The sequence below is a fragment of the Babylonia areolata genome, chromosome 20 (assembly GCF_041734735.1).
Source record: "Babylonia areolata isolate BAREFJ2019XMU chromosome 20, ASM4173473v1, whole genome shotgun sequence".
Lineage (NCBI taxonomy): Eukaryota > Metazoa > Mollusca > Gastropoda > Neogastropoda > Buccinidae > Babylonia > Babylonia areolata.
Window position 1 is genome coordinate 25,016,090 of NC_134895.1, and position 14,572 is coordinate 25,030,661.

Below are 14,572 nucleotides of genomic sequence, written 5' to 3' on the forward strand. Positions count from 1 at the left end.
GTTTCAGTTTCAGGAGCTCAAGGAGGCGTCACTGCGTTAGGACAAATCCATATACGCTACACCACATCTGCCAAGCAGGTGCCTGACCAGCAGCGTAACCCAACGCGCTTAGTAAAAAGAAAGAAAAGAAAATCGTATTTTGTTCGAGATATTGAGTGACATACAAACTTAAAAGAAGAAGAAACACATAGCAAAATGTACATGCTGCAATGATTGCAACTATTCAATGTTTTCTCTCGTGTTAACTGCTCACCTCTCCAAACCTTCGCTCAGAGAACTATTTTCTTCCATTTTCCAAGGCTCTGCTTGTTTGCTTCATCCCCCCCCCCCCCCCCCCCCCCACACACACACACACATACTCCCTACCCCCCACCCCCACAACGACATTCCCTGGCTGGCGACGCCACCTAGCGGGTCACACAGGGAAAAGTAAAGTGGATCCAGGGTAGATAAATGTCAGATGTCCGCCAGACGTGTCTTACCTCCCTTCCACATGGACACGTCATGCGTTCTTTATGTGCTCCTGATTCCTTGCTGCTGAGGACAACCCCCGGTGGTGGAAGGTCGTCCGAAACGGGACACCCCGCTCTCTTTCGTTCTCCAACGTGGGTTTCTTCATCAGCAATCATATACCTCTCTCTCTCTCTCTCTCTCTCTCTCTCTCTCTCTCTCTCTCTCTCTCTCTGTCAAGTCAAGATTTTATTTCATGATGGTAAATTGAATAAGCAACAATTGCTTTTTTCCATCAAGCCATCAATGAAAATAATAATAATAATGAGAGAGACAGACACACACACACACACACACACACACACACACACACACACACACACACATATACAGAGAGACAGACAGAGACAGACAGACACAGAGAGACAGAAAGAAAGAGATAGAGACACAGAGAGAGAGAGAACGACAGATGTTTTGTTGTGTTTGTTTTGGTTTTATTTTTGGTGTGTGTGTGTGTGTGTGTGTGTGTGTGTGTGTGTGTGTGTGTGTGTGTGTGTGTGTGTGTGTGTGTGCTGTTTTCACTAAAATGTAATCCTTCTGTGCTATTTATCCTTCACCTTATTTCTAATCTGAATAATCATCTTAATCTGATTTGCTGGAGCACACACACACACACACACACACAGAGAGAGAGAGAGAGAGAGAGAGAGAGAGAGAGAGAGAGAGAGAGAGAGAGAGAGAGAGAGAGAGGAGTGTGCGTGTGAGAGAGAGAGGGGAAAGTTGAAAAGTTCAGAGAAAATTGAGATGAAATGGATCATATTGAAATGTGTGAACATGAATCTTTCTTGAGAAAACAACTAGAATTTCATCATGAACAATGATGATTATGATTATTTCGAACAGACCAGCAGTGGTTATCAGAATTGACTTGGATGTAACTGGCATAATGATAACTCACCATCTTTAGCAAAACACAGAGAGAGAGAGAGAGAGAGAGAGAGAGAGACAGACAGACAGACAGACAGAGAGATAAGAAGAAGAAGAAGGGAAAGGAGGCAGACCTTCCATACAAATATAACGCTTCCTTGGCTTTCTGGTTCCACTGACGAAAAGTACCGTAAAAAGAGTTCTTTTTAATGAAATGAAACTGACAATGCGTTCTCGCAGATGAAAATAGAGAAACTAGAGGGATATAGAGACAGACAATGAAAAAGAGATGAAAAGAGAGACGGGGACAAAGAGGGAGACAAAGAGGGAGACAAAGAAGAAAGGAAGAGATAGGAAGATGGAGAGCGACAAAAGAGACACACAGAGACATGAGAGAGACAGACAGACAGAGACAGAGAGAGACAGAGACAGACAAATGAGAGAGACAGACAGAGACAGACAGACAAATGAGAGAGAGACAGAGACAGACAGAAAAATGAGAGAGACAGAGACAGACAGACAAATGAGACAGAGACAGACAGACAGAGAGAGAGAGACAGAGACAGACAGAAAAATGAGAGAGACAGAGACAGACAGAAAAATGAGAGAGACAGAGACAGACAAATGAGAGAGAGAGACAGAGACAGACAGACAAATGAGAGAGACAGACAGACAGACAGAAAAAAGAGAGAGAGAGAGACAGAGACAGACAGAAAAATGAGAGAGAGACAGAGACAGACAGACAAATGAGGGAGAGAGACAGAGACAGACAGACAAATGAGAGAGACAGACAAATGAGAGACAGAGACAGACAGACAAATGAGAGAGAGACAGAGACAGACAGACAAATGAGAGAGAGACAGAGACAGACAGAAAAATGAGAGACAGACAGAGACAGACAGACAAATGAGGGAGAGAGACAGAGACAGACAGACAAATGAGAGAGAGACAGAGACAGACAGAAAAATGAGAGAGACAGACAAATGAGAGACAGAGACAGACAGACAAATGAGAAAGAGACAGAGACAGAGACAGACAGAAAAATGAGAGAGAGACAGAGACAGAGACAGACAGAAAAATGAGAGAGGGAGAGAGACAGAGACAGACAAATGAGAGACAGACAGACAGACAGACAGACAAATGAGAGAGACAGAGACAGACCTAAGAACTCAGAACTCAGAACTGTTTTAATGTAAGCCCACCGACCTCTATACAAATAAATGCACGTGTTGCACACACACACACACACACACACACACACACACACACACACAGACACACACACAGACACACACACACACACACACACACAGACACACACACACACACAGACACACACATACACACACACACACATACACACACACATACACATACACATACACACACATACACATACATACATACATACATACATACATACATACATGTGAAAACCAAACCTTGAGTTGGATGAACAACAAAATGTTAGAAAGAATAAACTTAGAATACAACAAAACTAAATAAATAAGGGTAATTCATACACATATCTTTCATCTAAGACTGAGCGCTTTCTGCTCTCTCAAAAATAAACATTACTACATATCTTGACACAATGCTGTTGACATTTTGAAGTAAGTCGGGTAATATGGGAATCCTTAAATTTTGTATATCTTTGATAAGTATCAGAGGCAGAGGCAGAGACAAAGAGAGAAGGAGTAAAGGGGGGGCGGGGGGGGGGGGGGGGTACAGAAACAGATACAGAGACATACTATTTCTATCACTCCATCCAGCTATCCTTAACCCCTTGACGCTTGACCCTGGCTGAAGTGAGATGAGAATGGCGTGTGTCTGAGGAGTACTGACCACACGTGTCCTGTGACTGGTGTCACTGGTGTCACTGACCACATGTTGTGTCCTGTGACTGGTGTCACTGGTGTCACTGACCACATGTGTCCTGTGACTGGTGTCACTGGTGTCACTGACCACATGTTGTGTCCTGTGACTGGTGTCACTGGTGTCACTGACCACATGTTGTGTCCTGTCACTGGTGTCACTGGTGTCACTGACCACATGTTGTGTCCTGTGACTGGTGTCACTGGTGTCACCGACCACATGTGTCATGTGACTGGTGTCACTGGTGTCACTGACCACATGTTGTGTCCTGTGACTGGTGTCACTGGTGTCACTGACCACATGTTGTGTCCTGTGACTGGTGTCACTGGTGTCACTGACCACATGTTGTGTCCTGTGACTGGTGTCACTGGTGTCACTGACCACATGTTGTGTCATGTGACTGGTGTCACTGGTGTCACTGACCACATGTTGTGTCCTGTGACTGGTGTCACTGGTGTCACTGACCACATGTGTCCTGTGACTGGTGTCACTGGTGTCACTGACCACATGTTGTGTCATGTGACTGGTGTCACTGGTGTCAGTGACCACATGTTGTGTCATGTGACTGGTGTCACTGACCACATGTTGTGTCATGTGACTGGTGTCACTGGTGTCACTGACCACATGTGTCCTGTGACTGGTGTCACTGGTGTCACTGACCACATGTGTCATGTGACTGGTGTCACTGACCACATGTTGTGTCATGTGACTGGTGTCACTGACCACATGTTGTGTCCTGTGACTGGTGTCACTGACCACATGTTGTGTCATGTGACTGGTGTCACTGACAACATTGTGTGTCCTGCGACTGGTGTCACTGGTGTCACCTGTCTTACCTCAGTGAGGTGACAGCCCTTCACTGACATCTTGACCTGTGAGCCCTGTCTTACTTCAGTGACGTGACAGCCCTTCACTGACAAGCACACATGTCAGTCAAAGGGTTAACAGTCATACCCATGCCGGGAAAAACTTGAGGGGATACCCCCTGGAACAAAACTAACCCCCTCCAGGACTGATCAAGGGAAGGGACGAGGTCCCCCCCCAAAAAAAAGGGCTGTCTGAACGTTCGGCAATAAAGGCCCGGACCCTTCATTAAAGCTTTGATGACACGGGTCGTCAAAAAAAACTCAAACCGTGTTAATCACGTCAAGCGCGCTCCGCCAACCCCCGGCTAATCAGCAGGCAAGTAGGAAGTCAAACGAATCGCAAATTAGAACGAACAACAGCACTTGACCTGTCTTTAAGACGGACAATCCACTTAGGAAAAGGGGACAGAAGGGTGAAGGAAAAAAGGGGGAAGGAGGTTGGAGGGTGATGGGGGGGGGGGAGGGGAGGGGGATGGGGGTGGCGATACTCAGCTTCCACTTCTGTGGGCTGTAAGCGCAAGTCGTTGTTTTGCTCAAGGGGACGCGAAAACGAATTGTACGAGACCGGAGGCAGAGCTATTCGGTCGGGCAGGCTTCATTACAGAAATTAGGGTTCCGCGACCATCACTCGTTTTCCCCGCCAAACAAGCTGCTTTTAGTGCGGACCTTAAAACCCTGGCTGCAAGTCCGCCAGAGCTGCAGAAGCTGACACAGCACAACGACAGGAATCCACAGCGGGCCCATAACGGCCACTGACAACATGATTTTCGCGGGTGATTAGCCAATCGGCGGAGGGACATAAATGTGCACCGTTCTTCCTGCAGCCATTCAAAACAGAAGACGTAAACAATCTTTGTGTGTATGTAGTTATAACACAGAAAGACAGACAAACACAGAGAGAGAGAGAGAGACAGAGACAGACAGACCGGACAGACAGAGACAGACAGACAGAGTGAGAATGACACAGAGACAAAGAGACAGACAGAGACACAGAGAGAGAGAGAGAGGAAAAAAAAAGTTTAGCGACTTTCTCCTTTTATGGCAGCGATTTAGGGCTCTTTTCGTCTGCACTTAAACGCTCTTTACTTCCTCGTGGAACTGGGGGAGAAATGACGTCATTATAATCTGAACCGGAAGTGCTCACGTCATGGAGTTTTAACAGTGCAGTGTTTGCCTGACGGAGAGAGCCAGCTTGGGAATAATTGGGAGAGTGTGGCATCGTTATTATTGCTTGGAAACTGTCGTTTGCCACGGAATCTGGCTGAACTGAACCATGGCTGTTTTGTGTTGGTCAGCCCAAGGAAAATCCTGGGCCAAGAGTTCAACACACAGAAGTATGGTCAACTGCTTGATGAAAGTGAAATGAAAAAAAGATTGAAGTTGTCTTAATGAAAGATTTAAGTTGTCTTAATGGGAGATTGAAGTTGTCTTGATATAAGATTGAAGTTGTCTTGATGGAAGATTGAAGTTGTCTTGAGGTAAGATGAAGATGTCTGGATATAATATTAAAGTTGCCTTGCTGAAAGACTGAAGTTGTCTTCATGTAGAATATCAAAGAGGGGCACTGTTGATTTGTGAACAATCCGAACACCCCATGCCACAGGGAAAGAATGACAGACAGTGTTCCGCAGGGCAGTCCGCTCTGTCAGTGCTTTGTTGCATTCTTAATACCAGAGTGGGTGTTTGTCGCTCCATCCACGTCAGACAATGGCTTTAATTGTCGTGCTTGGAATCACGGATCGGTGATTATGGTTATGTTTCGTTGCCTTGCCTTGCCTTGCCTTGGTCATTAACACCAATATAAATATGCCGATGGATGCATTCTCTCTCTCTCTCTCTCTCTCTCTCTCCCTCACACACACACACACACACACACACACACACACACACACACACACACATACATACATACATACATACATACATACACTCACACGCGCGCGTGTGCGTTACTAAACCACTTACAACCTCTAAACTGATAAACGCCGAAGAAGTCTTTTTCAGTGCACCAAAACAACTACTTTAACTCACTCAGTACGGCCAGTCCTCTCTTCTCCTCTACACAGACCCCTCGGATGTCCAATGGGTGTCTGAATGACCCAACCTTTAGCTTCCGTCGTCAGAATTGTGGTATTCTTTGTCAACATTCACCTCTTCAGTATAAAAGCCTTCCGCTTGCAATATTTTGATGATGGTAATTGGGGTGAAACGCTGTTAATGTCGTCTCTTTCGCCGTTCGTATGGAGAGAGTTAAAAAAAACAAAAAAAACTATGACAACAAAGTACTTGGTCTTCCACAACACGCTTCATGTATTCGTACATACAATGAAGCTAACTTTTTGCCCCTTGACGAACAAAGGAAAGTCGCTTCTGCTAAATTTTGATTAAGAAGCAGTACCGTTAACTGTCATATAAAATCTGAAGCTGGTATAAAATCAGGCGTTGATTTGCCCCAAAACGAGCAAAATGAATTTCGTCACAAGTAACACCAGCAACGTATGCTGCCGATACAATGCATGGTGCTGGCATTGATCCTGCACTGCAACCAACATCTTTAAGGCCTTCATTCTCTCCTACATCTCTGTGGGAACTCCATACAGCATATATTCCATACTGGTTTGAAAGAAGAAAATAATATGAATCTGCTAGCGAGTCTTGTTAAATGCCACATCGAAAATAATTACCCAAATCATTTGAAAATATATGTAGATGGTTCGTCAATTAAAAATAAAGCAGGCTTGGCATATAATACCAGATATTATATATATATATATATATATATATATATATATATATATATATATATATATATATATATATAAGATAAATCATTCCACATTGGATCAAACACATCATTCAGTTTTACTGCTGAACTTTTTGCAAATCTAATGGCATTAAAAATTACCTGATAAGCTTTTCCCAAATATTGCTGTAGATTTTTTTTTCATTGATTCAGATAGTGCTTCAAACTCTTGGATCGTTAGATTTGCAAACACGATCAGAAATTATAATATGAATAAGTCATTTAATTCAATCATTTCAATCAGAGACACAGAGGTAAGTTTCTGCTGGATTTTGTTTTTCTTTTCAATGATAAGGTTGACAAATCTGCGACCATATAAATGTCATACAACTTCTTCTGTCTCTACAAGAATGTTATATATATATATATATATATATATATATATATATATATATATATATTCTTGATGACAACTTTGCGTGGGATATTTTCAAACATAACCTTAAAAGATATTTAGATAATCGCACAAAGTTTGATAATAACATAATAAACAATCAGTTCAGCGTCAATAAGGAAATACAGACTCGCTTGAAAACTGATGTCTTTAAAACAAAATTTACCAGGAATGTTCTGTGCCTTTGTGGACTGAAATAACAAATTCGCATATTCTGTCTTGTGTTAAGTTAAAAGAGTTCATTCCTAAACCTTCCAAACAACTCAGTTACAAAAATATCTAACTCTTCATCGTTAACACGATTTTTTGTTAGTTTATCTAAATGTCAAATGGCTAATTGCCTGTAAGTATTCTGCCATTTGACTCCTACCTGTTTTACTGGCCGGTTGATTTTATGGTTTGACTAAGTCGATTCCTTGATTTTTGTTTTCATTCCCCAAATGTCCTGCATTCTGAAGTTCTATTTCTTGTCACATATGTAACTGTATACAGTTCGTACACGTTCCCATACACATAAACACATACACTGCACACTTTCCCCCCGTCTCAAACCAACCAACACACATTCCTTCTCAATCCATTGAGACATCTATGGTGCATTTCTCTCCAGTCCCGTAGACCTTCCAGTAAATTAAATCAAGACAATCTATTAGTCAGACTGGGGGGAAAAAAAAAAAAAAAAGTTGTTGACCGTGTCTTCGTGTTATGTTCCCTGTCAATATCCTGGATCAAACAGACTAATCAGACATCAAACGGCCTGTTTAAACTTTATTTATTTCTTTTCTATATCATTCTCCATTGCCCTCAGCACCCCCCCCCCCCCCTTCCTTCCTTCCCCCCGTTTGTCCATAACACTGACTGGAAAACGAACTACAAAAGCAAGATAATATCAAACATAAAAACTAAGAGAGAAAGATACTTTTTTTTTCTTTCTTTTTTTTTTTTAAGGCAGAAAAGAAATTCGCCTTTGCATCAATAACAACATCCAAAGCCTCCTCCTCCGATGCAAAGTATTGATTGCCTCCCCCTAGACAGGAAGGGAACTCCGGCAACAGTCCGTCAAAGCAGAAGAAGCAGTGAGAGCAATGCACAAGCAAGAAGTATTGCGCCGCTTTGCTCTCAGCTCTCCCCGGCTCATTATTCTCAGCCTGCAAAAACAATAACAGCCTGGGAGTAAACAGAAGAAGAAAAAGAAGAAAATAAAATAATTAAAAAAAGAAAAGAAAACCAGCAACGTGAAGCAAAACTTCGACAGTTGCAGTTAACCTTTATTGAGAGCCTATAATATAATCCATGCTTGGCACTACGTTCGCAAGTCGTCATCAAGACGTCAGTTACAGGAATCCATTCGTTACCCCCTCTCCCACCCTCATCCCCCTCTCTTTCTTTTTTTTCTTTCTTTCTATTGAAGAGCTCACGTTTCGAGATCTCGTTCTCGTAGACGATCCGCGCGGCAATTTGAGAAGGATAACTCTTGAATAATAAAAGACATGTGCCTGCCTGCTTCTGGGAGGAGGTGCAGTTAGTTTGAGTTTTAAAAAAATATCTTCTTTTTTTTTTTACGATAGATAGAGTTCTATCCGTTGTAATGGAATACTCTGCATTGGTTCTGCTTCGCGAATTCTACTTCTCTGGGCCGATGATGTATACACGATCGTCTTCATTAACAGTGGTAAAATGAATAAGTCACAAAACTATGAGAACACAATTAATCGACACTTGAGAAGTATATCCAATCCCAAAGATGTGACTGTTCTTTTTCCAGTGTGTTCAAGTTTGATCGAAAGGAACAAACACACAATCGTCACTTACACCAAACTAGACGTCTGAAAACGATTTCTATCGAACGTACCTGGTCTCATTTGCATAGCGAGTTAAGCAGTTCTGCGTATATTTGTTGTATTGGGTGTTAATATGTCTTCTTCTTCTTCTTCTTCTTCTTCTTCTTAATCATCATCATCATCATCATCTTCTTCTTCTTCTTCTTCTTCTTCTTCTTCTTCTTCTTCTCCTTCTTCTTCTTCTTCTTCTCCTCCTCCTTCTTTTCCCTATCCTTTTCCTCCATTTTCTTCACCCCATCCTTCCCCCATCCTCTTTCAATGCATAACTGACGCCAATCGAAATATATTTCGATTACATTCTTTCTAATAATGTGTTTGTCTTTTCCTTTCCTTCTTTCTTTTTCGTTTGTTCTTTCTTTCGTTCGTTCTTTCTTCGTTCCAGAAACTCAGAAACCCACAATGACTCGTCCTGGTTGCAGAAATATCTTATTTCTTCCCCCACCCCCCTTTTTTAGAGGGGGAGTAGTCGGGGAGGGGGGGGGTTGAGGCGGAGGGGTTGGGGAATGGGGTTGGAGGTAGCTGGGAGAAGCTGGAGGTGATGGTGGTGGTGGTTGTGGAGAGGGAAGGGGGCAAGGCATGAGGGAGGGGTGGTGGTGGTGGTTGTGGTGGTTGTGGAGAGGGAAAGGGGCAAGGCATGAGGGAGGGGTGGTGGTGGTGGTTGTGGAGAGGGAAGGGGGCAAGGAATGAGGGAGGGGTGGTGGTGGTGGTGGTGGTTGTGGAGAGGGAAGGGGGCAAGGCATGAGGGAGGGGTGGTGGTGGTGGTTGTGGAGAGGGAAGGGGGCAAGGCATGAGGGAGGTGATGGTGGTGGTGGTTGTGGAGAGGGAAGGGGGCAAGGCATGAGGGAGGTGATGGTGGTGGTGGTGGTGGAGAGGGAAGGGGGCAAGGCATGAGGGAGGTGATGGTGGTGGTGGTGGTGGTTGTGGAGAGGGAAGGGGGCAAGGCATGAGGGAGGGGTGGTGGTGGTGGTGGTTGTGGAGAGGGAAGGGGGCAAGGCATGAGGGAGGGGTGGTGGTGGTGGTGGTTGTGGAGAGGGAAGGGGGCAAGGCATGAGGGAGGTGATGGTGGTGGTGGTTGTGGTGGTTGTGGAGAGGGAAGGGGGCAAGGCATGAGGGAGGGGTGGTGGGGCCAAGGAGGAGGGGGATAGATGTGGGTACACCGTTCGACCCACACAAAAGTGGCACCCCTACCTCCCACCCCTCCACACACACACACACACACACACACACACACACACACATACACGCACACACTCACACGCACACACGCGCGCACGCGCACACACACACACACACACACACACACATATACCGCGTGCAAAGGGTAGAGGGAAGGCGGGGAGGGAGGACGGGAGGGGTGTGTGGAGTTGGACGAGTTCTTCGACGATCAACGTATTCTGTCAGCTGCGGAGAAAGAGCATGTTACCACCATCACCATCACCACCACTACTACTACCCCGCACGCCGTTGACAAATCGATACACACACATCGGCAGAGGGAAATTGTTAGCTCGCTAGCTTGGCTTGTATAGTCTACGACATATATCAGCCGGCTTCCATCTGGAAAAGAACTGAAAAGAAAAGATGGATGAACAAACACACACACACACAGAGAGAGAGAGAGAGAGAGAGAGAGAGAGAGAAAAGGTCAGAGCACACTTCTCTATGGCAACAGGTTTGCCAACCGTGTGTGGCTGTCAAATATCACGTTGCTGGCCGAGGTCTTGACAATTAACCTTTCAGCCCCAGGCTGTTCCGTCACTAGTGTACAATGTGAACACATCAACCCAATAAACAAGGACATCAGCCATGGAATAAAGAAACAAATAAAGAGATGAAATCAATGGAGGATTAGTCAGATGAATAAACAGTCTGCAAGTGGGTAAACGAATGATCAAATAAACAGTCAGAGTTGAACCATTGAATGAATAGATAGATAAATAAATAGATATAGAAATACAGAAATAAACAGATAAATATATATCGTTGTGTGTTGGGTTAACGTCTTGTCACAGCAGATTTCTGTGTGACATTCGGGCTGCTGTTCCTGTGGAAAAAGCTAAAGAAGTAAACGAACTAGTTAAACAAGTGAATAGATAAAATTGATAAAATGGCTTTAGAGAAAAAAAAAAAAAAAAGAAAAGAAAAACGATCGAACGAAAGAAAAAAGAGAGAAATTATTGTGGGCTGTGGCATGGGGTGGGGTGGGGTGGGGTGGGGTCGGGGGATGTTGATGTTCGCTGGACCGACTTACATGTAGATGTCACGTCAGTGTTTGTTGTTGTTTTGTGTGTGTGTGTGGGGGGGGGGGGGTTGTTTGTTTTCTCTTGTTTTGTTATGAACGCTCTTCTCTCTTTTTCCGTGTGCGATCTACTGAGAGGTTCGTCCTTGTAAGAGCAATTGTGCTGTTGTCTGGTTTGCAACTGCCGCTGCTGCTGCTGCTGACGATGATGATGGTGGTGGTGATGATGATGATTGGTAATGGTCAGGATAATGATGATGATGATGGTGATGATGATGATGATGATGAAGCTGTTACTTTAGTCAATAACTACTATATCTAGTATTGTTGCTTTTCTCCTGTAATAAGAACTACTGTTGCTTTAGCAACTACCGTAACTACTGCTTAACTGTTATACTGTTGCTTATACGACTACTGTATTTATTACTGTTACCACCGCTGCTATTGCTGCTTCTACTAATGCTATTACTTCACTCAAAGCGTATATATATATATATATGTGTGTGTGTGTGTGTGTGTGTGTGTGTGTGTGTGTGTGTGTATACAGAGAGAGAGAGAGAGAGAGAAGTGCACTACGCACGCATGTGTGTGTGTGTGTGTGCGTGCGTTCGTGCGTGTGTGTACAACGAGAGAGAGGGACAGACAGAGACAGAGAGCTAGAGAGACACACAGAGAGACAGAGAGAGAGAGACAGACACACAGAGAGAGAGAGAGAGAGAGAGAGAGAGAGGGGGGGGGATGCAGTGTGAAGCTGTTAAATGATCACGATTTGCTGAAGCATGACCTCCAACACCAACATGTGTCGGAAAAAAACAAAAAAAACAAACAGCAGTCACTCGAACAGTTGTAACTTTTTGTCCACATGGGCACAAGGACTTTCCTCCTCAATGTTCTTAAGATTCCGGGTGTGTTCCTTCGTTCAGTTTCAGTTTCATGAAGGCGTCAAAGCGTGCTGACTGACCCATACACGCTACACCAGGAAAAAGGGAAGCACAGAGCCTACAATTGTACTATGTGTGTAAAACAGCCAAATGAATGAAATAATTCATGGCTAAGCAGCACAGACACACAAGCAAAATGCATACAGATACAAAACTGGTGGTAACTGTTGACAGGAGTTTATTGCTTTAAATCTAATGATTTTACTGTTCGTTTATTGCTTTACATATAACGCTTTTACTGCTCTTGTTTAGCGCTTTACACATACTGCTCTTGTTTAGCGCTTAACCCATACTGCTCTTGTTTAGCGCTTTACACATAACGCTTTTACTGCTCTTGTTTAGCGCTTTACATATAACGCTTTTACTGCTCTTGTTTAGCGCTTTACACATAACGCTTTTACTGCTCGTGTTTAGTGCTTTACACATATTGCTTTTACTGCTCTTGTTTAGTGTTTTACACATAACGGTTTTACTGCTCTTCTTTATTGCTTTACATATTACGCTTTTACTGCTCTTGTTTAGTGTTTCACATCTAACGCTTTTACTGCTCTTGTTTAGTGTTTTACACATAACGCTTTTACTGCTCTTGTTTAGTGCTTTACACATAACGCTTTTACTGCTCTTGTTTTGTGCTTTATACATAACGCTTTTACTGCTCTTGTTTAGTGTTTTACATCTAACGTTTTTACTGCTCTTGTTTAGTGCTTTACATCTAACGCTTTTACTGCTCTTGTTTAGTGCTTTACATCTAACGCTTTTACTGCTCTTGTTTAGTGCTTTACATCTAACGTTTTTACTGCTCTTGTTTAGTGCTTTACATCTAACGCTTTTACTGCTCTTGTTTAGTGCTTTACACCTAACGCTTTTACTGCTCTTGTTTAGTGCTTTAAACATAACGCTTTTACTGCTCTTGTTTAGTGCTTTACATCTAACGTTTTTACTGCTCTTGTTTAGTGCTTTACATATAACGCTTTTACTGCTCTTGTTTAGTGCTTTACACATAACGCTTTTACTGCTCTTGTTTAGTGCTTTACATATAACGCTTTTACTGCTCTTGTTTATTGTTTTACATCGAACGCTTTTACTGTCATGTTCATTGCTTTACATCAAATGCGGCGCGTATACGTATGCATTATGCATGTCATGCACGGCGCTTGCGTCAGTATGTACGCACCAGTGTGGGGGTGCTGTGCACACACATTCATTACACGTGGTCCTTTCTTCTTTTGTTCTCCAGTTCAAGTTATCTGCCTTCTATGCGTCTTTTTTTTTTCTTTATTATTAGCTTTTATGTATTTATTAGTGTGTTTGTGTGTGTGTGTGTGTGTGTGTGTGTGTGTGTGTTTTGTTTTTTTGTTTGTTTGTTTTGTTTTTGTTTTTTTTTATTTTTTTTTATTCTAATGCTGTGTACAAACTCAAGGTAGTCTTTTCAGCGCCTTCAATTAAAGCACACGCCAGTATCTACCAATTTGTTTCAGTAATCTTTTTTTTTTAACATACCATTAGCGCTATCAAACATAGTATGGATGAACGCTGGCTAGTTTTAGTGTCACACACTCTTTTTCTTTTTTTTTTTCATTTCACGGTACTGATCTGTTTTATGTCGCTTTTGTTTTCAAAATTGTCTTCGATATCTTAATATTCGTGTATATATATATATATATATATATATAAGTTTTTGTCTTGATATCATTACAAACAAAACTTGCCATCACTGATTCCGATGTGTGTGTGTGTGTGAGAGAGAGAGAGAGAGAGAGAGAGAGAGAGAGAGAGAACATTAAACTTGAAATTGATTCTTTCTTCTTTTGGGCAAAATGTTCTTAAATAAAACGAAATAAAATCAGACCTGAATGGTCATCTACTTCCACAGATGCTCCTGTACAGTTCCATTGCAGCCGGAGGAACTGACTGACTGACTGATATGGATATTCATTTTGCGGCAATCCTCGTTCAGAGTCCAACGAGCTACCTACCTGGGTGCAGCCAGCTGATAGCGGCTGCCCTGCACTCTCATCATTCGTTTCCTTTGTTACATGGTTAGACTTAGGTCACACACATTCTGATTGGACAACAGTTTGTAGCACAATAGTTTTTCCCACTTTCTCCTTGATTGCTATATATCCCATTTGGAAGGAAAAAGAACGTAAAGAGAATAAACTATAAACATTTTGTGTCGATTCGTAGTTACATAGGATCACCAGTCCCTGTGTTGATCTATGAACAGCGTTAAGCT